Source organism: Amblyomma mixtum, chromosome 2 (assembly GCF_055824585.1).
Source record: "Amblyomma mixtum isolate Tamu chromosome 2, ASM5582458v1, whole genome shotgun sequence".
In the NCBI taxonomy this organism is placed as follows: domain Eukaryota; kingdom Metazoa; phylum Arthropoda; class Arachnida; order Ixodida; family Ixodidae; genus Amblyomma; species Amblyomma mixtum.
The window spans coordinates 157799033-157822826 of NC_143013.1; the positions used below are offsets into that span (position 1 = coordinate 157799033).

The following is a 23794-nucleotide window of genomic DNA, read 5'->3' on the forward strand; positions in this document are numbered from 1 at the left end:
ATACGGAGCTTCGTACCTTAAATACACAATTTTTAAAAGTACAAGTGCAATACAAGTGAAAGAGGAGGAAGTTCAATCCTAACGCATAGAGCTGATTCCAAGTCTACGTAGTTTAACAGTTCGAGCGCTATCACTTCAATTACAGCGTAACATGCGGCGAGTATGTGAAGCCCGGGCCGAAGATCTATTGGCGGACACATATTCCATTCTCGCTGAGAGATGAATGGCAGTACGGCGCCAATATCGTGCACCCCGCAATCGGCTCAGCTGCGCATATTTCCATGGCATACTGACCATGACCGTGTCACCACTGACACTACACGCGCATTCATTCTCGTGTGGCGCCAGCAAACAACCTCTCAGCGCTGCGTGCTGCCGCGTTAGGCACTGCTTTCTCGCGTCTCTGTACTATCTGTGTTGACGTGGTCAGTGGTGCGTAAAGGCTTTGAAATAATGTACAGGTTCGAAGAAAATTAACTTACCAATGTGTCGCGAATCGGGGTGAACGCGTCCCCGACTTCTGAAGGGGAACGCTTTCGCGTGCAGGTTCGAAGAAAGGAACAAAGAAATCAAACAAAACAAAACGAAGCCGTGTTTATATTTTAAAGGAAAGGAGCCAATAGAAGAAGCAAAAACACAAAGGAAAACACCCACTAGGCACGCGTAAAACACAACAGATAAAAAGGAGAGAGTTCACCGGCTACAAAGCGTCCCAGGTGGCGGGGGAATGCCTTGCAAGTAGAACAGACGTGGGTTGGCGAGTTTCGATGCGTCGCTGGTGTTGCGTCCTGGGAGGCGGTGGTAGAGAGCCAGGAGATGAGCAACGGAGATGACACGGGAGATGCTGGCAAACTCTTGTGAGTCGCCCCCAAGAACTGGGCAGCTGCAGCAGGAGAACTGTAGCCGGCTCCTTTCGACGGCGTTCCGCAAACACCGTAGGCTTGTGTAGCCTATCCAAGGAAGATTTGGCAGTAGAGACCCGAAGTCTGACGGCTGCCACCTCCACGCTTGAACGAGGCTTAATGGCCTTGCGTCGGTGATCCAAGGGAAGTCATTGGCAGCTCGAACCCAACGCCCGACCGCTGCCACTTCCACGTTTGAACCACCAGACTTGTGGTGCGGTGTCTTCCTTTACACCTCGGTTTCCTGACACGTAGCCTTACGCTCCTCGTGCCTGCCTCGCGCACACCACTCGCACGCGCACACGCGCAACGCGGGGCTGGCACGCACGGCGGTCCGCTGTCCGACGCACCACTGAAGACACGCCGCGTCCCAAAAATCCCTCACCAGTGTGATGTGCACATCACACCATGTCACCCGGGTAGTGGCCTCCCACCAGCTGCTCCGCCATGGAGGAAATGAGCCCCGCCGTCAGCACAGTCTTTGCAGTGAAGGCGCGCAAAGGACGACGCGCTCTCCGTCGAGCCCGCTCACAAAGAGGTTTTCTCAGCACCTCACCACGTTTTCGTAGATCGCACCAGAGAATTTCACTGCTGTCGGCACATCACATATCGGAATAGTGACAAATGCTCATGCCATCGATGGTTCATGCCCTGGGCACCACAAAAGAGGACCACAACAAACGGACCGCAGACCGCCATGGAGACCCCAGATGCTGCGTTAGTTGGCTAGGGCTTCGGCCAGTTCCGGCTTCCTTCGGCCCGTTTAGAAAGGCATCGCCTCCAGGCATGTTTCCAGGTCGCCTATTTTGGGCTCTATGCTTTTGGGCAGTGCGATAGCAAAGCACTAAAACCAAGTGAAACTTTCGTTACAACAATAATTACATTTTGTGCACATATTTGCATTAAAAACTATAGAAATTTGTGACGCGTGGATGCATGAATATGAGTGTCGGTACATGCGTGAGTGCGTGCGCGCATGAGTGCGCACGCTCTAGCGCGTCAAATCCAAAGCCGATCCGACATGCTGCATGGTCTCTGAGATCACCGGCTGGCGAACGAGTGCGCGGTTGGGTGATCTGAGAGGCTATGCATGCTGACTGCCGCCTGACGCTGCTGACGCCGCAAATGCTGCTCTCGACTAAACTTGAATTACCGCCGTGAGCTTCGTTTGTTTTCTCGTGCTGCTGGACGCTCTTGCACGCCGCTGTTACTGTGCTGGAAACGCTAAAAGAAGCATTACCGGTGCGTGCTGCTTGTTGGCGCGCGCTCATACAAGAGGGGTAGCAGCTCCCAATTAACCGATCCGTCGGGGCATAGGTGTTATGGATGTCTGGTCGACAACGATAATGAGGTCAGCAGTGCGGTGCCGTCGTTTGATGAGTCGAACCTTTCAGCCTATTGCACTGCTAACTTCGTTGCAAAAATGTCTGGCTCATAAGCAGCGACAGTGGCCATTGTTTCTGTGATGTGTTTCGATTACAAGACTGTGCCCATCTACCGTGTGGCTTTCTTGGAAACTTAGTCGGCGATGTGCTTATTGTGCCCGCAACGTCTGTGGCTGTCAGCTCAAACTGACCGCCTGCGAGCGCTGCCTTCTTTTGCGATGTGAACGGTGACGGGACACTTACTGCCTGTGGCCGGAGCTGATAGCAAAAGAAAAGAGTGTTTTGTGTGAAGGTTTGACTAAATGCATGTGTCAATCTGAACCCTTAGCAAGTCATACGAGGTGCGACATGCAAAAGTGGTCCACCAGTCACTTCAGCAGAAAGGAGTGCGGAGGTTTTGTACGTTACTTCAATCTAGAACTGCCCATGCAAATATTTCAACTCGTCTCTTTCCTAAAGAGCATAGTAAAGAAGCTAAAGCAACAAAACTGCTGTTTCCATGCTGTATATTGATTCTGCACCCGTGCTAGAGGTGGGAAATATGAAGCAGTTATTGCCGGAGTTACAGCCTATGAAGCACGTGCAGCTTCATGCAACTGCAGGTTAGGATATGCGCCTTACTTGCTATTGACTGTGTGACCAGACATACACATCTGTCAACTAAAAGAAATTTCCTTGCTATAGGAATCTGCAGCATTATGTATGCTTCTGGACACTGAATACCGGGCGCGTCACCTCTCTTGAAAGCACTCAGATTTGTGTACTTATCAGTGTGTTTGAGATGATAGTTAGTTATATTGATTTTAATGGCGCAAAAGCCACTGAGGCTATGATGCGCCAAATACAAGGTTAGGTGTTTGAGATGAGAAACTTCTATCAGGTTCTTTTCCTTGTTTTATAATTAGCTATACGGCATGTTGCAAAAAAATGTGTTAAGGAAAGGTATTTCAGTTTAGACTAGAACAGCTCAAGAAAGTTGTTTTGGGCATTCTGGTAACTTCAATATGGTATCTAATGGTTGCATACAGATGTGCAAGTCAAACCTCAAAAGACATCAAACTTAAAAGTATTGCTGAGCTTATCCTTTCATGCTTTTTATGTGTGTGTAGATCACCTGCGGAAGTTGAGCATTGGATGTTGTATTTCATAGTTCTGCTACAACTTTTATCTTCCTTTCTACACATGAAACATGACTGAACTCGATTACATTCTCCAAGCAAATACCTAACGCCTTACAAGCGTTCCTTAGTGTGCACAGTTATCCGAGTGCATTATATCCACTCATGTGCAGCACACTACTGTGTCGCTTTTGGTCTCCGAATGTGACTCTCAGCAATATGATGGAATCATAGCGGATCCAGATGGTCTTTGTGGTAGTGCAAATTTCAAAGCAGATTGTAGAAGACTGAAGAGTGTGATACTTCGTCATGCATCATGCAATGCTGGCACTATAAAGGCAACATGTGTGGTATATATACTTCGCACATTTGAGGTTCATTGGCTTTGCTCTGGAGCCATACTGGGAATTAATTAATCGATATGTGATTTGTCACTGAAATTGAGAGAGGGCACTAATTTCTGAACTTTCAACACCAACTGTGAATTTAAAACTGTCTTTTCATGTAGGCTTACATCGCCTTTTTAAGTGTATGTAAATTTATGTTAATGACTTTAAGTTTTCGAAATTGCCTCGTAACATTCCTGTTACAGCTCACAATTCGCTTTCTGCACGTCATGTTTGATTGAACCTTATTATATCCCCAAGCATGTTTGTTGCACCTAACAAACACTGTTGCCCTATCACAGTTTTTCCATTGATTGACTCCTTTCGAGTGCAAGCAACAAATGGCTGTGTTGCTTCTGATTTCGAAATGTGGCTGTCTGCATGACGGCCAAGAGCATAAGTGCTCTGGATGGCTTTCATCATGCATCTATAAGATATCTAACTTTCAGAATTGGTTTAAGGAAGAACTGAAGGATGCTGTAAGAGTCATTAGCAGCTTGTTTTTTTACATTATTTTACAATGAACTTGCAATGTTGACAAGTTCTTGCTCAGTGTGCATGTTGTCATGTACAGGTCCCTGCAGTACCATGTGTACTAAAAGATAATTTTTTGGTTATTTGTTTGCTGAAGTTGAAAACGATTAATGGGTACTATACGCCAAGACGAAAACTGTAAAACAGCAACACGTGAGCGTATTGCTCATTATTGAGAAGTAATCATTAACTGAATGCTCAAACATTGTTTGCTTTCACATTAAATTGGCCTTTGCAGTCTCGACAAGTTGCTACTAAGCAAGCGAATCCACACATGGCCACACGCAGCCTCAGTGAGCTTGCTCAGTATGCACATAAGCACGCACAGCTTCGGCAAGCCCCCTCTCAGCACGCAGATGTCCACGCACAGAGAGTTGTCCACGAGAGTCCACGTTTTTTTCCACGCAGAGAGCGTGCGTGGATGTCTATGAGCGCAGAGTACGCACACATGTACACACAGGAAGCACAGAATACGGACTGGTCAACGCACAACTTCTGCGCATTCGTGTGCAAAATGTACGTGATCGTACAAAAATCACAGATCTCGAGCAAACTCACGCAGAGTTTTTTCAATAGGGGTCCTTCCGAGTAATTTTGTTTAGCTGGCGAAAGTCTACGCAGAACCTAATGGAGCCGCCCTTTTTCTTGACGATCACGACCGGAGAAGCCCACGGGCTGTGAGAGGGCTGGATCACGCCGCAATATAGCATGTCGTTCACCTGTTCCTCAATGATGCGGCGCTCGGCGGAGGAGACGCGTTAGGGGCGTTGGCGCAAGGGTCCATGGGTGCCAGTGTCGATTTGGTGGCGAACCGCGGTGGCACGACCCAACGGTGCTTGAGGAGAATCGAAGGATGCGCGGAAGCGCTGCAGCAAAGCGACGAGCTGGGCGCGTTGGTGAGGCGGTAGAGCGGCATCGACGGAATGGGAAAACACATCCGGGGAGGACGCGTCGGCGACGTCGGCGGGAGAAATGAGGGCGTTGATGTCATGGGTGTCAGGGACTTCAAGGACAGGAGAAGCGTCGTCGAGATCGATGACATCAACCATACCAAGCGATTCTCCTCGAAGTAAAGCGGTGGGGAAAGGCAACGGGTTCGTGACGTACAGAGCGCCACAACCACCAGCAAGTGTGAGCACGGCATGAGGGAGCAAGACAGATTTGCGGTGCGCACGAAGACGTGAGGGTGACTAAAGGACAGTAGCGTCAGAGAGGGCAGCACAAGTCAGCGGCACGAGAACAGAAGAGAAAGCTGGCACGTCGACGTCGCCATCGGCGAGAATAGGGGCGGCGGGAACAGGGGAGGCGCCATTTTACACGGCCGCTGTCGTTCACCAGGAAATGCACGTTGATGGACTCTCTTTTCGAGCCCCGAATTCAATGCGAGCCGAGGAAGTAGCGATAGCGCTTGCTGCCGCCCACGCCAATTCGAGAATCATCATTACGGACTCCCGAAAAGCATGTGATCATTACTTGGCAGGGGAGATCTCCCCCTTAGCTGCTTGTATTCTAAGACGGACTGCCACTGATCCAACACCCAAAAGAATCATTTCGACTCCTGGCCACCAGGGCTTACGAGGTAATGAGGCCGCTGACGCGGCTGCCCGAGCGCTTACTCACCGGGCTCCTCATCCCAGCTCTTCTGGCTCGGAGACTAACGTGCCGCTGCTGCGATTCAAGGAAATTATAACGCATTATAGCGACATCCACCGCCTTTTCCCGGCCCCTGCAAAGGGGCTGAGTAAGACGGAGGAGCGAACTTTAAGGCGCCTGCAGACAGGTACTCTACTCTGTCCTGCAATCTTAAAGCATTACGATCCTAACACGGATGGGCGATGCCCACACTGTGGGGAGACCTGTGATATCTTCCACATGGTGTGGGCATGTACTCAAAATCCCCACCTCCCCCCTTCCCCTACCCCTTCCAGAGAGGCATGGGAGACTGCCCTTCTCAACTGCTCCTCGCTTGAGTCCCAAAGGGCTCTGGTGAAACGGGCTAGAGACGGGGCATTGTCATGCGGTGTCCCGGACTAGGGACGCCGACCATGTAGCGGGGCCACTCAGTGGCTCCCAAACTCTATTTCAGTAATTAAAAGTTTTCACCACCACCACCACCACCCACAAGAGCATCACACAGTGGCGACAAATCAATTTCAGCACGTGCACAGTCAATGATGGCGTGATGCGCGGACAGAAAGTCCCACCCGAGGATGATGTCATGAAAGAAGCGGGCGAGAACGAAGAACACAATGGTGTAGGAGCGGCCTTGGATGACGAGGCGTGCAGTGCACGCTGCGAGAGGGTGAATGGGGTCAGTGCTGGCGGTGCGCAGCGAAAGGTCAGAAAGCGGCGTCATCACTTTTTTTTTAATTTGCGGCACAAGCTGCGACTAATGATGGACACGGCAGCACCAGTGTCAGTAAGCGCGTCAACAGTAACACCTTCAACGATCACTTCAATAACGTTCATAGGAGCGATGATAGCGCTTGAGACGGTCGATGACGGCGCAGTTCTTGCCTCCGGAACTGCGGTTCCTAGTTTTCCGCTTGAAGGAGTGGGGACCGGCGCCGCATAGGAGAGAGCGAACGGCGTTGAGGAGACGGTGACCGAGGGCTTCGGTTGTAGGAGTCGGAGCGAGGCGGAGAGGGATTCGGAGGCGGCAGAGGAGAAGAGACAGGGACGGAAGGCAATGAAGTGTCGTACGTTGGCGAGGGCCCGTAGTCGTAAGGACCGGATCCGCGCGTGCGGCACCAGCGGGCGACATGACCAGCGTGACCGCAGGCATAGCATATCGGGCGGTTATCTGGGGTGCACCACGGATTCATAGGGCGGGGACCTGTGCGAGGCAAAGGATGGTGGGTGCGTGGCAGTGGGGACACGTTGACAGGCGGTGCATAAGTAGGAACAACCGGCTGACGTCGTGGCCGGATGACTGCTTCAGCGTATGTCAACGATGTAGTGACCAGAGGAGGTGGATTAGTGGGCGGCAGGACCTCCACTACCTGCTCCTGGATTACACGCTGAAAAGAAGGCGATGGCGTTGCGGCGGATTGGGAGGTAACCAGTGATAACTGACGGGCGACCTCCTCTCGCACAAACTGCTTGATGTGCTGACGAAGGTTCGGTTGACCGTTAGCAGGACCGTCGACCGCCAAGCTCGAAAGGTTGTCCTCCGGGCAAATCGCACGCCTGGTGGCGTGATGCTGTTTTCGTAGCTCGTCGTAGCTCTGACACAAAGAGACGACCTCTGAGACGGTTTGAGGGTCTTTCGACACTAACATTTGAAATGCGTCATCCCCAATCCCTTTCGGAATGTGTTTGATTTTGTCAGCCTCAATCATAGATGGATTGAGCCGCTTACATAAGTCTACAAGGTCCTCGATATAGCTGGTGAATCTCGCCGTTCTGGTGGGCACGACTGCGCAAACGTTATTCGGCACGAAGTTTTCGGACTGCGGGGTGGCCGCAGACGTCAGTCAGGCTGGGTTTGAGAGCCGCCCAGGTAGTAAAATCCGCTTCGTGGTTGCGGAACCACAAGTTGGCGATGTCGGTCAAGTAGAAGATGACGTTCGTGAGCTTAACGACGTCATCCCATTTGTTGTATGCGCTCACGCGTTCGTAGGAGGCCAGCCAATCTTCTAAGTCGGTGTCGTCAGTGCCGCTGAAGATCGTCGGGTCGCGCTGACGGACGACACCGGAACAGATGACAGGCTGGGCAGGTTGGACCGAGGTGTCGGACGTCGTGGTAGAGCCTGGTTGCCTGGGCGTCGTGGCGTAGGTCCACGGGGAAACAAGCAGCACCTCCACCAAGTGTAATGTGGAAACTCGCACAGTTAGTGTGGACGGCCACAGTCATTCTCCCTGCGGTGCACCTCAGCAGGCCGGCGTTCGCAAGCGCGCAACCGACCTTCGTCAGCTTCGTCTTCTGTCTTCTTCCTCTCCTTCGGCAGCGCTAGCCGCTGAGGCAGCAAACTCCAACTCTCTTTCTCACATTACAAATAACCTAACTTTGAGAGTGTTCATCAGCGCCACCCACGTTCTTAAGCGGCGGACGTAGCGCGTCCTAAGTTACCGCTGATATCACGTAGAACGTCATCGAACGGCAAGGGTTGAAGCTGTGTGAGAGCCCTCTTATGCTTCCAAAGGCGTCAAGCCTGCCAGAACCGAGGGCCTCGCTAAGCAATTAAGGAAGCAAGGAAAGGGAATGAGGGGCTCGTTATAAATATGAGAGAAGCCACAGAAACCAAGGGACAGAGGGGATTTTTAATTAATTTATTTATTTTCTGCTGTGTTTCGATTTAGAATATTGCTGAATATGTTATCGCTTAAAGCTAATTGGTTAGAAAAGCAGAAGAAAAACAACCATATGCCGCCGGTGGAATACGAACCCACGCTCTCCGAATTACGCATCCGGTGCTCTACCGCTGAGCTACGGCGACTGCTGTCAAATCTTCTGCTTTCGGGGGTATTTATGTTTACAAATAAACCAACTTTGAGAGTGTTCACCAGCGCCACCAACGTTCTTAAGCGGCGGACGTAGCATGTCCTGAGTTACCGCTGATGTGACATAGAAACTCATTGAACGGCGAGGTTGGAAGCTGTGTGAGAACCCTCCAATGCTTCGTATGGCATCGAAGCTGCCAGAACCGAGGCCCTCGCTAAGGAATTAAGCAAACAAGGGAAGGGGTATGAGGGGCTAGTTATAAATATGACAGAAGCCAACAGCCAGAGAAACCAAGGCACAGAGGGTATTTTTAATTAATTTATTTATTTTGTGCTGTTGTTCGATTTAGAATATTAGTGAATATGTTATTGCTTCAAGGTAATTGATTAGAAAAGCAGAAGGAAAAACAACCACATTCCGCCGGCGGGATCCGAACCCACGTCCTCCGAATTAAGCGTCCGGTGCTCTACCGCTGATCTACGGCGACGGCTGTCAAATCTTCCTCTTTCGGTGGTATTTATGTTTACAAATAACCTAACTTTGAGTGTGCTCTTCAGCGCCACCCACGTTCTTAAGCCGCCGATGTAGCACGTTCTGAGTTACCGCTGATATGACGTAGAACGTCATCGAACGGTGAGGGTGGAAGCTGTGTGAGAACCCACTTCTGCATCCTATGGCGTCAAGGCTGCCAGAACCAAGGCCCTCGCTAAGCACTTAAGCAAGCAAGGGAAGGGGAATTACGGGCTCGTTATAAATATGAGAGAAGCCAACACCTACAGAAACAAGGGACAGAGGGGATTATTAATTAATTTACTTATTTTGTTCTCTTCGATTTAGAATATTACTGAATATGTTATCGCTTAAATTGAATTGATCAGAAAAGCAGCAGAAAAAACAACCACATTCTGCCGGTGGGATTCGAACCCACGACCTCTTAATTACGCGCCCGGTGCTCTACAGCTGAGCTACGGCGACGCCTGTCAAATCTTCTGCTGTCGGGGGCATTTATGTTTAAAAATAACCTAACCTTGAGAGTGTTCATCAGCGCCACCCATGTTCTGAAGCGGCGGATGCAGCACGTATTGAGTTACCGCAGATATGCCGTAGAACGTCATCGAACGGCGAGGATGGAAGCTGTGTGAGAACCCTCTTATGCTACCTATGGCGTCAAGGCTGCCAGGACCGAGGCCCTCGCTAAGCAATTAAGAAAGCAAGGGAAGGGGATGAGGGGCTCGTTATAAATATGAGAGAAGCCAACAGTCACACAAACAAGGAAGAGAGGGGATTTTTAATTAATTTGTTTATTTTGTCTTGTTCGATTTATAATATTACTGAATATGTTATCGCTTAAAGCTAATTGATTAGAAAAGCAGAAGAAAAAACAACCACATGCCGCCGGTGGGATCCGAACCCACGCTTTCCGAATTACGCGTCCGGTGCATACCACTCATCTACTGCGACGGCTGTCAAATCTTCCTCTTTCGGTGGTATTTGTGTTTACAAATAACCTAACTTTGAAAGTGCTCTTCAGCGCCACCCACGTTCTTAAGCGGCGGGAATAGCACGTCCTGGGTTTCCGCTGATATAACGCAGAACCTCATCGAACGGCGATTGTGGAAGCTGTGTGAGAGCCCTCTTATGCTTCCAATGGCGTCAAGGCTGCCAGAACCGAGCCCTTGCTAAGCAGTTAAGCAAGCAAAGGAAGGGGAATGACGTGCTCGTTATAAATATGAGTGAAGCCAACCCAGTCAAAAATTCCTTCAGCCTATCGGTCTGAAGGGTGAAGGAACCCGCAATTTGGGCCTGTTGGTGATGGGTCTGTTGGTGTTGGGCCTGTTGGTGATGGGCCTGTTGGTGATGGGCCTGATGGTGATGGACCTGTCGGTGTCAGACCTGTTGGTTCTATTGGCGTCGGCCTGTTGGCACAGATCCTGCTTGCAGGTATCGGGATAGTGTTAGGCCTAATGAGGGACGCCAGTCCTAATGGCGCACCATAGATAAGTTTTTTCATCACTCAGAAATGTGTGCTGCACATTGTGCATGATAACATAGCTTCTTCGATTAGTGCATCGCAAGCTGTTTCAAAAAGGCAGCGCCTGCTGCTAGTAATATTTTCCAATTAAGCTGGACAAAAGAGTCTGTAATGCCCTACGATATATATACTGACAACCAGATTTAGGGCAAACGAAAGCTTTATTATAAAATAAAGAAACCTGTCATGAGGAAGATGATCAGCAGTCAGAGCAGCAGAACCGAGGCGAGGCGCGAGACGAGAAGACCTGAGTAGCACCGCGGCAGAACATTGAGTCTGTTGGTGCTCTCAGGAGCATCTGCCAGGCACCAGGCTCCATCCAGAGCCCACTGCCTGCATAGACCTGCAGCAAACATGGAGAATTTCGCATTTGTACACATTAACAGCAATGAATCAAGGGATTTTAAATATTTCATAACTTAAAACAAACAGCTGAAAAACATAAAAATTATGTAGGCATGAATGCACTCTTTTACAGCGAGCAGTGTTCAAAATCAGTAGATTTTCTATTTCTAGCCTTATAATTCGAAAAAAAAGAAATTGCTTGCGTGCAACATGAAATATATAGCACAATCTTCTGACAGTTCTAGCTTCTCTTCATTCCGAGTCAAATACCGCCAAAAGTTGAAATAATGTTCTCTGCCCTAATTCAAACAAACTTCAGAAATAAGAATAAATTTCACATACCAACAACAAGGCATACCTGACAGAACAAGGCAGCCTCCTCATGATCAAAAATTATTTGTGTACTAAGAATTTCCTCAGGACAAGAATAACTGCAGACCCATTATGGCATCGTCAGGTAATGAAGTACAAAAATGACAAATTAGAAATGCCGACCTGTGCCTTACATGATATTGTCTGAAACCACACATCTATGCTTTGCACACTAACCTTTTCGGCACACTTACTGGGACTAGTATAAGTTTCTACTGTAAGCTAGCATCATCCTCTAAACTGTACCCATTTCACTTTGTACCAGCCCCAATTTAATTAAGAATCATTCACTCACTCTACTATGGTATTTGATACACTATATGACTTAAGAACATGCACAATCACCTTTCCATCATCCCTAGCAGAACCTATCACAGTGTCCTGCCCACCAGGCAGCTGGAGCTGGCAGTCCGCGGCACTCTCCATCTCCTCGGCTGAGCATACTTTTTTGACAAGAAAAGGAAGTACACAAATATCAATGCACATCAGCAGCACATATAAGCAAAAAGCAAACTGAGTTCAGTTTGACATTGTGGGCTATCAAGCAAATGAAAAAAATTAAGTATTTTGCTCTCAAGGTAACAGTGAAAGCTTTGCACAGTAGAACCTCGCTGCTGAGTTGATGGGTGCTGCATTTTCCTGGCTGCTACACATTGCAGTGGTCGAGATCTGGAATGATGATAATAGGGTTCCATGCATTATAAACCCTGCTGTTCGTTGCAATGTAACTTAGGCCACATTCCTACACAGTAATACTTGTGAAATAACACCCCATGCCAGCCTAAATGAGAAACGGTGGCGGTCATATGTTTACTTCGAAAGCGGCTTTACTTGGCCTGGCATGTCTAGCACCACTGTGTTAGGCAGACGGCATTCAGACAGGCTGTGCCATCATCATCAACAGTGGTTGCACTTTTTTGAAGCAGTAGCTTCACTGCTCCAGGTGCACGGCTGAGATCACCATGCATGCAACATGACCTTCAAGTCTGCCACAAATAAAATAGACAAACAAATAAACCTCACAATAAGCGGCATTCAAACTCAGGTCCATTGGGCGAGAGCCAGATGCGCTAACCACTAAGCTTCAGACCCACGGCGTGACAATTAAAAAAAACTGGAGATATACAGGGTGTCCCAGCTAAAAGTAACCAAGCTTGTTAAAAAGAGGATGATCCCTAGCCGAGTGAGAACAACTGAGGGTTGTTGATAGTCGCGTGTCCTAGTCTGCAGTATTTTTTTATTATGCAGACGTGATTAATTAGCAAAGACTAATTAGCTAACTTTTTAAATATTGCTTTCAGGAAGAAAGTGTCAATGCAGGAGTTGTAGATCCCATAGAAAAATAATCGTTTGCCTTGTTTGCAGCTAAGTACCACTGATACAACTTTTTATCTGACTTAAAAGAAAGCCCGATAAATACAAAATTAGGAGTCACTTTGGCGACTAAAGTGGTGCAAGGCGAAAGCCTGAGTACAGCATTCTGCCACGAATGTGGTTGTGAATGATGATTCAAGTGCTACCAGCGAATGACGCGTCCATTGGCTGTCTGCGTGTGTTACTGATGTGTGGTTAACATGTTAAGCTTCACCTGTAAGACTGGAACGCGACAGCGTCTTGCAACGCTGCCAGGGAGTCCACAGAACGCCATCGCCAATTCGGCTGTACGCCTTGCTGGACGGTAAATTTATTTTTTGAGGAAAGGAAACGTATCTCTCTCGCATATATGGGTGGACACCTGCACCTCGCCGTAAGGGAAAGGGGGAAGATGGGAGTGAACGAAGACGCCGTATTAGCTAGACGCGCCTTTGTTCATTCCAAACCATTCAGCTGGCATTACGGAGTGGCTAGCGTGCTCGTATCGCACTCCGTAGACCGTGGTTCGATTCCCCAACTCGACCAATTTGGTTTGGTTTGGTTTATGGGGTTTAATGTCCCAAAGCGACTATATGAGAGACGCCGTAGTGAAGGGCTCCGGAAATTTCGACCACCTGGTGTTCTTTAACGTGCACTGACATCGCACAGTACACGGGCCTCGAATTTCTCCTCTTTGAGAAATTCAACCGCCGCGGCCGGGATCGAACCCGCGTCTTTCGGGACAGCAGCCGAGCACCATAGCCACTGAGCCACCGCGGCGGCTGACCAATTTCGTTCTCGGTTTTATTGATTTATGCGGTCTAACTAGAAAGGTTAATTAGGCTATTTCATATTTATATCTTTGTATTTCTATCCATCGTGTTCTGTCATTCACCTGTCAAATGTTGGAACTGTCTAGGATGTTCGACACAACGTATATCAAACGAGCAACGTCGAACTGAGTGGGGAAGTGCGTGGTGGTGGAGCGAACGCGGCTTCGTACTGTTTTTTCAGCAGCGTCTTCTTTCGCGGACGCTGTTGTCGCTGCGACGCGCGTCTTTCATTTCTTTTCCTCTGTCTTAATTAGGCTAATTGATTAATTAAGCAATTAACTAAACTCAGTCCTACTTAGTTGGAGCATCACTATACGATCCTTTTGATTGGTTGCATGGTTACTAGCCAAAGTACAATTGGCCCCATTTGAAATTCGCGCACTGTGACGTCACGAGCATTTCGACCAATTGAAAAGCGTGACATTTTCTGTCGACAACTCCTGCTTACAACGATGAGGCATTAAAGGCTTCCGCCTTAAAAAGATCCACGTGATAGGGAAGCAGTTACAGCGCTCCCAAACGAGCGATCAAGCAACGACATCCGCTTATGTTTGCAACGCTGTCCCGAACAGCGTTTGGCGTCTTGAGGAGGTGGCGAGATATGCGCCAGGAACTGCTTATGTGTCATGGAAAGTGAGCGGGTGCTGCTTTTCAAGGAAGTGAAGCGCCGCTCGCATGGAGCGCTTTTTCACGCGTAACCTCGCCTCGAGTGATAGGAAAGTGGCCGTGCCGCTAACTTTCACCGTCACGCGCTGGAGAAACGGTCGCCTTAGCGCCGATACAAGAGTTGCTGGCGTATATCTCGCAACGAACGCAAAACGCCGAACCCGTTCGGGACAACGTTGCAAAGATAAGCGAATGTCTTTGCTTGGCCGGTCCTCTGGGAGCGCTGAAACTGCTTCCCTATCACGTGGCTCTTTTTGTATTTCGCGGGCTTTCTTTTAAGTCAAATAAAAGAAGCTGTATCAGTGGTACTTGGCTGCAAACACGGCAAACGGTTATTTTTCTAAGGGATCTACAACTCCTGCACTGACACTTTCTTCCTGTAGGCAATAATTAAAAAGTTAGCTAATTAGTCTCTGCTAATCAATCATGTTTGCATAATAAAAAAAATACTGCAGACTAGGACACGCGACTATCAACAACCCTCAGTTGGTCTCACTCGGCTAGGGATCATCCTCTTTTTTACAAGCTTCGTTACTTTTAGCTGGGACACCCTGTATATGTGCTTCTTGTATACTAACTGCTAGGTTACACAGCCGCTCATGCAATATCATGGTAATTTGTGATTCGAGCGATTCATGATTGATCAGTGACAGGCGATTGCGAGAGGAGTTAGAAGAGGAATAACAAGAGGAAGACGAAGAATACAAAGAGGAATATTAGCGCTCCCCATGCAGAAAATCTAACACCACGGGTATAGGAAAAAATCAGCTGTGGTTTAGCTTTGGTTAAACCTGGTGAGAAGCAGTAGTTTCACGTAGCTACGTGCGGCAAAGTCCAAAGAAACAACAATCTTTAAACAAGCCGAGAAACTAGAAACAAACAAAGCTTTGCAAAGCGCAGCCACATGAAGCTACCGCTTCTCGCCATATTTAATCAGAGCTAAACCACAGCTAATTTTTTCCTCACCTATCCTTGTTTCTTTGTAATTGTGCTGGTAGTGTTGGTGTGGCTGGCGCGATTTATTTTGTCCTTCCGCACCTCATCACATCTTTTTGTGACTTCTGGATCCACACAGCAGTGGCAACAAAGAGGAAGAGGGCTAGCCACCGCTGGAACCAACCATTATGTTGGCTGTAGCGGCATTATACCCCTGTCACACTAGCAAATTTAATGTCATTCGAATCGAATGACATTAGCACCTAATGCCATTAATTGACTGCTACACGGGAACATGTAATGTCATTAGCCATCGAATGAGCTAGGGGAACTCATTCGCATTCGATCTCGAACCGAATGCGTACTCTGGACACCAGATACGCAGCAGGAACAAGCGACGCGAAAAATAATGTGCACACTGCCAAACCTAGAAAGTGCATTTATTTAGTTCTGCTAAAAAAAATTAATGTTAGTGTGAATCTGTTCACACCAGAGGCTGTAGTGGATAGCTTTTACTCTCGGTCTCAGCAGCCTACAGCAGCGGCCGAGCGTGAAGCAGCGTCTTTCCCGTGACCGTCGGTCATTTTGGGCTGCGTGATTCTTGCTGGCTGGCGTGCCATGTTTGTTAAGGTCGAAGGTACTTAAAGACTTAACTGAGCAGTTCACCTTTTGGAAGTCATTTCCAAGCTCCGCGTGTGTCCGCGCCCCGCCAAGTCAGCCATTTTGTTTGTTTACATTTATCGGATTTGTGGTCGACTTTGTACTTGGCTTGGCTTTTGATGACTAAAGTGGCGCAGAATGGCCGCAAATAATATTGTAAGCTTATAATGCTGCACGCAAATGTTCTCACCCGCTTTTGAAATACTGCACAACAATTTCAAACATTTTTTATGCGCGCTGATGTCGTTCAGTTGGACTATTTTTTTTTTCACTGATCGTCGATGCCATCGTTTTCGAATGACATTACTTTTTGCCGTGTAGCACCGAGAGAGACCGAATGACATTCGATGCATCGAATGCCATTAGGTTCGAATGACATTAAATTTGCTAGTGTGACAGGGGTATTAGACATTCTCAGAAAGTATGTTTGCAACGATCGCAACGGCCACATAGCCCCTTAAATTCTGGAGAAATGAGTAGTCCTCACCGGATGTAAGAAAATGCAGCAGACAATGCTGCATGATTTTTTCAAGTGCCAGCACTGCAATAAATGTGTTTAGTTCTTCATTCCTGTCATTTTTCAATTTGTCCTACTTCCAGCCTCTAATGTTTCCTCGCTCTTGCATTTTTTTTGTAGCAAGAGCTATTGGTCGCAAAGTAGCATTTACACTGCGGCGGTGGTCACGCCGTGGTCACACCGCTTCTTGCGCCGTTGCCTAGCAACCGTTGCCAGATGGAGCCGCACCATCTGGTGCAACGTCAGAGGAGGAGGAGAGCCAGAGATAGCAGCAGGCACAGCAAGAGACCTCCCAAGTCTACGTACGCATTCACTGGACACCCAGACATCACGCACAAGGGACCGGGAACAGGACTGCCCACGAGGCTGCTGGCGCGCAGCTAGAGGAAGACCGTCGGCATTGCCTTAACGTGAGCCGACCAACTCAGACCACCCTTATTGTTCTCCCATCCCGCTCATAATACCTGACTCTATCATCACACGCCTTTAACAAGAGCAGAGGGGTTTGTCGTGGGACTTTGTCCCAGACATTACTCCATCCATTCCTTCGGGACTTTCTCGCCCGGCTCAAGTTCTCGCTCACAAGGTGCGAGCCGGTGCAGCGTACACCCCGGACATCCCGAGTCGATGGCACCGAACCAGGATCGGCTGCCCCAATTGCCCTGCTGACTCTGTTGATTTGCACCACCTGATCTGGACCTGTCCTGGCACTGCGAGCCTCTGCGCCTGCTACACCTCTGCCTACCACATCCAGACATACGAAGACTGGACGGCCCCCAGTACCGACGCCAAGCGCAAGCTCAGTGCCCTGCTAGACTTCTTGTCAGAGACCGACACCCTCACCTTCACCTAACCAACCCACTTCCCCCTTACTAGGCCTCAGGTCATCATTGTGATTAAAGATTTATGAATGAATGAGCAGCAGGCACACGTAGCGGCCTGTGTAAGAGGGCGGTTCGTTGAAGCTGTTGTGGCCAGAGATGGAGAGCGAGTCGGAGAGGCTGAAACAAACCAGGCTTAGGTGTGGGAACGAAACAAGGCGAAGGCGACGAGACCGAGGAAGAACACGCAAAATGTCTGAATAAGCGACGCCGTGAAGATGCAGCGCAACGAGTTCGCCTAGCCTCTGAAGGTCCATTACCTCTCGCTACGTATGTCTGGCATAGCTGAGCTAAGCCACAGCCAATTTTTTTTAGTCCTGTGAGGAGTACATCAGCAGGGTTATGCTGTATTAAAACTTGTAGAAACATTAATATGAGAAACACATCTCAGTGAAGAGTTGATCGGCTGCTACACTAACACTGATGGCTAAAAAGATAACTGGTGAAATAATGAGGGCTAAGTGACAAGTTACCATCGTGGCCGCAGTGGCTCAGTGGTTATGACGCTTGGCTGCTGACCCAAATGACGCGGCAATGGAATTTCTGCGGCAATGGAATTTCACTGGAGGCGAAGTTCCAGGGGCCCGTGTGCTGTGCGATGTCAGTGCACGTTAAAGAACCTCAGCTGGTCGAAATTTCCGGAGCCCTCCACTAGCACGTCCCTCATAGCCCGAGTCGCTTTGGGACGTTGAACCCCTATAAACGAGCCTTAAAGACACAGCAGAACACTGCGGAGCGAGAGCAGTTCAGAAAAATCGCATATCCTGCCAAAAATGAAAGGGGCAGTACAGCAAGCTTCATAGGCAATGCAAAAAGAAAAAAAACGTCAGATTCAATTAACTGCGCATCTGTTGAATGACAGCAGGAACACTGTGCCAGAAAACTTTTCAACGTGTACACGGTACAACTTTGAATGTACCAGACGACCAGAATAATGCTAATATATTTTGTTAATTCACAAGAAAGGGGATGTCAATCATTTAAAAAGCTTTTAATTATTAGATAACTATGGGAAAGAAACATGAAGCTTAATGAAAAGGCTTGAAATGCAACTGAAGGCAGGACGGCAAGCTATCGAAAGGTATAGATGTAATCACACAGTAGAGTAGGAGAGCGACACAAAGTAGAGATAAAAAGTACAGAAAGAAATGGGGCCTGGGAAGGATATGTAACCAATTTCAAGAAAAGGTAAATGTAGCACATACAGTCATACTTAGGGGCACAGCAGAGATGGTGGAAGGATGAGACTAGAAGTTTCAGGGGATAAGGCGCCCTCAAGTGGCACAGGACAAGGTTAACAGGCGCTCATTGGACAAATCCTTTGTTTGCAGTGAACATTTTCTAGGCCGATTTGATTATGAAAAATAAAAAATGGCATGCATCACAAGAAGGTTCGCTCACCAAACTCGTCTGGCCCACTGCCACTCGCTCCATCGATGGATGTCATTGCTGGGGCCAGTTCTGTGAATTAGGTATAGTTAGAGTTCATGTCCTTACACCAAAATGCACATCAAAGGTACCGTAAAAACCCGCGTATAATACGAGGTTTTTTTTGCCATAATTAGCGTCCTAAATTTCCGCCTCGTACTATTTGCGGATCCGAACAAAAATTTTCGAAGTTGCTCGAAGTTTTGGTTTCGTTTTTGCGGCGTGGCTACGGCTTGGCTTCGCTATTGGCGCGTGGCTACGGCTTGGCTTCGCTATTGGCGCGTGGCTACGGCTTGGCTTCGTTACTCTCGACAAACGACGTCACGACGTCGTTTCTTTGTTGATCCGTTGGGTGCGCCGGGGGGTCGCGGTGTGCCGTGCGCCTGTTCACAACGCACGTGCTCGCATGTAAGGCACGCTTCGTGAAGTGGATATTGTTTTAGAGAGCGCGATGTCACGGTCTCGAAAACAGTACTCGGCTACTTTCAAGCGATTTTGGCTGCGGAGAACATCGGCAACGGTGCGGCCGGGAGGCAGTTTGGTGTCGTCGAAGGAAGCATTCGTGGATGGCCACAACAGAAAGAAGCCCTTTTCGCGTGCAGCGGAACGCGACAAAGCTTTCGCGGCCGTTTGATGGTTGTGTAAACAATCCGTTCAAGGACGCAGTCAGGCGGTGCTACGCAGAGTGGATGCGCTCAGGTGAGCCTGCAGGGATGCCAACCGGGCGGATGAAGCGGGCTTAAGAAGTTCGGCATCTCGAACGCCCTCGATGGCACGGAAGATGAGTACATTTGGGATGACTTGTCGGACAAAGAAATGTCCGAAGAAAGCGCTACTGAAGAACAAAGCAATTGAAGGCATTTGAAGGCATTGGTCTGAAGGCATTTAAGCAGTGTCTGCGCCGTTAAATAACCAGTTGTCAGTGAATGCTGTGTTTTATCCTTCTTCCCAACTTCAGTCAAACGGCAAGTTGGTACATACTTGAAGAAAACAGCAGCAACAGGCACAAGAGAGAAGATGGGACAGGTGCTGACTAGCAACTGAACGTTTATTGAAAAGGAACACATAAAATATACTCTCTTCACAACCAAGAGCGTGCATGAGCTGCGCGAACAACACTGATAAGCTATCATCTTCAGTCATGGTGGTCAAGATTCAACAGTTCACAGCCATGAACGGCCATCCGTCCTTGTTAATGATTGTGAACTATTGTATCCTGACCACCATGACTGAAGTTGACAAGTTATCAGTGTTGTTTGCGCAGCTCGTGCACTCTCTTGGTTGTGAAGAGAGTATATTTTATGCGTTCCTTTTCAATAAACCTTCAGTTGCTAGTCAGCACCTGTCTCATCTTCTCTCTTGTCCCTGTTGCTGCGCTGTTTTCTTCAAGTATCCTTCTTCCCTTTTTTGGTCATGCACCGTTGCACTGGAAAACTACAAATTTAAAGTACTGTCAACGTTTGCATGAACAATTTAGCACGTCTAAAATATACTTGTCTTCTGGTAGCCTCCAGCTGCTCACGATGATGGTCTCTTCTAATTCATGATGTGACAAGCAAAGCTGCATCCCTGCAAAAAAAAGAAAGAACCAAAAATTTCCTAATATAAGCATCTTGGTGGGCACACGTCTAATAACAAATCTTTTACAATCCTCAATGAACACAGACATTGGACAGCTCTGTACAAAGAACTTATGTCCAGTCATTTGGCTCAAACCAAAATAGTGAGAAAAAAATCCGCCCTTCCCTGGCAGCGCGAGCATATTTTAACAGCCTGAGCAACAAATTGTTCTGAAAGTGGCTAAAAAATGCATTCATTACATAAAAGACATCGACTATTCATGCCACCTAAAATTCCTCAAAAGCAAGCAAATAATGTACAAACAAAAATTCCCATTCCCGCACCTCACAGCAATGGCCAGTGCTGCTGTCTCGCTTGAATCCTGCCTTACAAGCGGACCTACTGGTGTCAGCCATGGGGACGGCCATTCAATTGCTTAAACCCACAAGGGCGTTTGTAGATGAAGGTGAAGCCGGCTGGAGGTGGTTGCACATCACTCCCTTTTTCTTCCCTCAATTGTACCATGGCGGGTGGCCGACAAAGTAAACCGAGCGGAGAGGGCTCGCCCAGCCTAGTCTTTTTCAGCCTCACTGCTGTGCACAATTTGAAAGGCTTAGTTGCTAACGGCCGATTCTTCCTGGGCTAGATCACAAACTGATGATGGGTGCAGGGGTCAAGTAGATGCAGCTAGCACAGGAAAGGGCTAATTTGGGGAATATAGGAGAGGCTATCGCCCTGCTACGAGTATAGTCGGGCTGATGATGATGAAGGATGATTGAATACCAATGAATATTTCACTTTTCTTACCCTTGGTGCAAATCGCTGCATAGTCCCATAAATGTTGGTTATAAGAGTATACATCTGACTAAGAATGAGAGGGCAAAGACTACACTACTGGCATAATGCAGCAGCGTCAGTGTTAAGTGAAAGAATAAATTCTGGTTCCTTGCTTACAATGTCGCTGGATCTATGCTATCTTCCAGTAGAATGCATGAGAACTGGTGTAATGCCCTCGCACAAAGTGCCGACGTTAAGGAACATGCACAACATGTTCTTCCAGAGGACGAAAAATTCCAAAGTGGTGGTAATGACCATCGCTCATCACTGCTGGATCACTATGCCTCTGCGTCTTTAGTAATTTTCTAGAATCCGTGGGCAACTCTGGATGGTATGGCTTCAGCACTTTAAGCAGGGAATGCAGGTGAGAAGCAGGCAATTGGCTATTAATTGTCCACACGCGCAAGTCATGCTCTAGACATTGAGTAGCGGAACCAGACTCAGGTGTCATCCTATCTTCATAAACCACCAACTCCTCATTGTCAGAAATCCGCGACAACTCTTACGTTGCACTTTCTATGTCAGGGATGCTGCTAGCGGTGCTAAAATCTGACAAGTGAGAACTGCGGCTTTAAACTGCGTCCTCGACCGGCGCTGATAAAGAGGATAAAATAACATTATGCGATGAAAAGGCATCTTGAAACTGTTCTGCTCCTGTTGCGAACAATCTGCTGCCATGACCATTATCAAGACTGACAACTGCCAAACAGGGTAGCATTTCGTGATGCGTACCCGCAAAAGCCGGCTCTCACCATCGTGTGTACCCTTGACGAAAACAGTTTTCTAGTTCGTCGTGAACAGCCTCTGCTGTTCTTCGGCGTCGTTGCCGAAAGGACACCTCGATTAGCGAACACTTCATTCTCTTCATGATACAACGAATGTAGCACTTTATCAAACTATCACGAAGGGCATGGGTAACATATATACACTACTGGCTTTGTGCCAACCAACACAGGTCACAGCACAACAATGCAAGTCTAGAAATCACTCACCATTGAGGTCATCCTCTGGGCAAGCCTTTGTAGTTTCAGCTGAATTAAACTGAAACCACAACGAAACACAGCAGCGCGGGCACGACGACCGCCAAAAAACGGTACTAGAAGAACAAAAAACGTGAAAATCTTGCCATGACTGCCGCTGACACGCGGGTTCTCGGACCAGCGCGCGCCGCAGGATTGGCTCTTGGCGCGGCCGCGAGTAGCCGCGGTTTGGATTTGGATTTGTGAGAGTGATCTCCATGACCATTAGACTGCGGGGCGTCAGTGAATCCAGAACTAAATATCTTCGGCAGTTTTAATTTTGTCTGCCTGTTTAATTAAAAACAAAGTAATTCCAGCTGTTTAAAAATATTTCAGATAGAAATATATCTTTCTACCTTAGTGTCACTATTTGCATACACACCACATGCAAACTTGCACTCGAAGTAAAAATTAATAAACAAATTAATACTCTCACGGTGAGGGGAAGTGATCTGGTACCGGCTTTTCTATTTCGGCTTCATAAATAGCCAGAGAGGGCAGACAATTAACCTATAGCATGAATGTTATAGCAATGCCATCGTATGTGGTTCAACATTTATTCACCATTTGACAATATTGCTGCAATGTGAAAAGACCACTTTAGAGCAACGTTATCAGCAAGTTGCTTGGTAATATTGCAGCAACATTATCTAATGTTGAAGAATGTTAATGCAACATAGTACAACATTGGCAATGTTGTGGCAACGTTGCAGTAACATACTGTGCTACTAGGGAAGCAGCGAGGCTCTATGGTGAGGCAGCTGTGACATATAATGTTCACCAGCTGTTGCACCTTTCTAAGGCTACGAGCATGTTTGGCCCATTATGGGGAGTGTCCACGTTTCCTTTTGAAGATGGGATTGGCCGTGCACTGCGGCTTGCGTCAGCAGCCAAGCTGGTGCCTATGCAGGTCGCTGAACGGTGCATAATGCAGCAGTGCTATCGAAGCTTAGAAAGAAATTTGGAGCTCCCCGCTCATTTGGCTTTTGCCAAGAAAAATATTGGCGCTCAGCACACAAACAGCTACCAGACATGTGCTCTAGGTGTGCCACACCCTGTTCCTTCATTTCCCGAGCAGCTAAAAATGATTTTCAACTGACACTTTGGCTGCATTCCGCAGATGTCTAGGTACTTTCGAGCAGAAATTGGCAGCATTATTATACACAGTTCGGATTATTTGACTCCAAAAAAGACCTGCTCTTGTTATGTTAAAATGGTAGACGGCTCATATTGTTATGTACTTGGAATTTATGAGATTGCAGGCTGTATATATTTTCACTCCCAAAGGCTTCTTGTTTCACCACTTGTATTTGATGTCCTACATATCATGCAGTGTCAGCACCCAGCGGCTGATCAGAATAATTGTTTGCACTCCCTTGATGATGTGTCTGTGCAATGTGTTTTCTTTAGTGTTAATAATGTTTCATACTTGTGTGAAGTGCCCAACCAGAAGGAAAGAGATTGATCTGGTAGTGATGTATGATGTGCAGTTCATGAAGGTAGTTTCAGTGTATTTTTATTTTTGTATTCCTTTAAGGTAGCTCTTCATTGTGTTTAACTTTTTTCAAACTTGTGGTCATGAAATG

At 47.8% G+C, this 23794-nt stretch overlaps 1 long non-coding RNA gene across 1 annotated transcript; it reads right to left on the reverse strand.

Moving 5' to 3' along the window:
* Window positions 1–11000: 11000 nt before the first annotated feature.
* Window positions 11001–18823, reverse strand: LOC149361387 (uncharacterized). Its single transcript, XR_016288207.1, has 3 exons — window positions 18766–18823; window positions 11864–11961; window positions 11001–11144 (listed from the first exon to the last, which is right to left on the reverse strand). It is a non-coding gene; the product is annotated as an uncharacterized LOC149361387 (long non-coding RNA).
* Window positions 18824–23794: the final 4971 nt, after the last annotated feature.